This window comes from Mastomys coucha, unplaced genomic scaffold (assembly GCF_008632895.1).
Source record: "Mastomys coucha isolate ucsf_1 unplaced genomic scaffold, UCSF_Mcou_1 pScaffold20, whole genome shotgun sequence".
NCBI classification, from domain to species: domain Eukaryota; kingdom Metazoa; phylum Chordata; class Mammalia; order Rodentia; family Muridae; genus Mastomys; species Mastomys coucha.
Window position 1 is genome coordinate 69,894,246 of NW_022196903.1, and position 2,084 is coordinate 69,896,329.

A 2,084-nucleotide genomic window follows, 5' to 3' on the forward strand; every position below is an offset into this window, starting at 1 on the left:
CCTCTCTCTCTCTCTCTCTCTCTCTCTCTCTCTTGCATCCTCCCTCCCTCCCTCCTCCTCTCTCTCTCCATTGCTTGATTTAATTTGTTTACCTTTCAGAAAGGTTTTTGCTCTGTAAAGTCTAGGACCACCTTGTGTATGCTCTTTGGTTGGTAGCTTAGTCTCTAGGAACTCCCAGGAATCTAGGTTACTTGACACTGTAGGTCGTCTTTTGGGATTGCCATTCTCTGAGCTCCTTCAATTTTTCCCTTCACTTTTCCATAGGAACCCCCAACTTCCGTCCAATGGTTGGCTGTGGGTATCTACATGTGTGTTAGTCAGCTGCTTGTAGAGCCTTTCAGAGGACAGCCATGCTAGGCTCCTGTCTGCAAGCACAACATGCATCAGTAATAGTGTTAGGGTTTGGTTCCTCAACATGGGATGGATCCCAAGTTGGGCCAGTCACTGTTTGGTTTTTCCTTCAGTTTCTGCTACATTTTGTTCCTTTAGACAGGAATAATTCTGGGCTAAAGAGTCTGAAGGTGAGTTGGAGACACCATCCCTCCACTGGGAGTCCTGTTTCACTATTGAAGGTAGTCTCCTCAAGTTCTATCTCCTCATTTTTTGGCATTTCGGATAAGGTCAACCTCATGGAGACCTGAAAGCTTCTAAAGTCCTCTCTGTCTCTCTCTGTCTCTCTCTGTCTCTGTCTCTGTCTCTGTCTCTGTCTCTCTCTCTCTCTCTCTCTCTCTCTCTCTCTTTTTCTCTTTGATTTTGTTCTTTTTTAAAAAAAATTATTATAACCCGTTTAGTCCAATTAATGCTGACTTTAAGTACATGGCTACAGAGTGCCATCTACTGGAACATGAGAAACCCACCATGGGCCACACTGCAGAAGAGAAATGACTATTCCTGTCTAGAGAGTATTAGCTACCAATATCTCCTCAGTTCCAAGTGGGGCCCATCTCTTTCATCTCTTCCATCTTCCATCTCTGTGATGATGAGTTGATTGGATTAGTCTTGTTAAGGCCTTGTGCCAGAAGCCATAACTCCTGTGTGTTCCGAAGTGCAGAGATCTCGTTGTATCCAGGAGTCATAGTTTCATAGCAATCTTCCCTAGCCTCTCACTTTTATAATTTTTTTCCTGCCCCATCATCCAGAGATGTTCACTGAGACTTGGATGAAGGGAGAAGAAATGTGATATAAATTTCACATTTAGTGAGAAGCACTTCTGACTTTTCTATTCCCTTTGAACAGTTGTGATGTGAGTTTCAATATAACTTACCTGCATAAAGAAGTTCTCTACATAATAGGCAAAAGTTTCATTAGTCTATGGACTGATAAAAGGATAAGTATTAAAAAGGCAGCTTGATATTACATCACTTTAGAACAAATAACAATAGTGGTTCTGTGAACTCCCATGCCAGGGGTTCTTATCCAGGTTTATATAACCAAAAATGATCAGTATTCTCCATAGGTTGGCCCTTAAATCCTATTGTAAAGATGTTTGTAACCTCTATAACAGAATGCCACTATTATATCATGAACTTATGTTGCCAGACAGACCATTATTTTGGCTTTCAGTGTTCACAAGTAGATGAAATGTTTGATGGCTTTTAACCTGCATCAACCCCAAAAGCACCTTCGAGCACTATGAATTCTAGTGTCTACAGAGGACATTTTCAGGTCAGGATCACCTTGAATTCCTTAGTTGTTTCCTCTAATTATACCTACTTTCATCTTTGTTTCTTGCTCTAACTTTACCTGGAACTAAAATTGTTTCCTGTCTTCTCAGCTCCCTTGACTATTGTCCTTCATTAATCGAATAGTTACTACTAGTCTGACATTGTTTATTTTCTTCTCATTTTCACATTTAGTAATTAATGCCTTAATGCATAAAGCACACTATTATTATTTTATTCCTCAAATGTTATTGCTACCAAAATTCATAATTGACATTTTTGTTTTTTAGTATGCTCACGAGCAGTTGGAGTTGGCTCATCAGTTAATCCTTTATATTCAGTGTTACTGAATATTATATGCAGTTGCATGAACAGACAAGTTGACTGTATAGAACAACAGCTGCAGCTAGGGACAAGAAGACA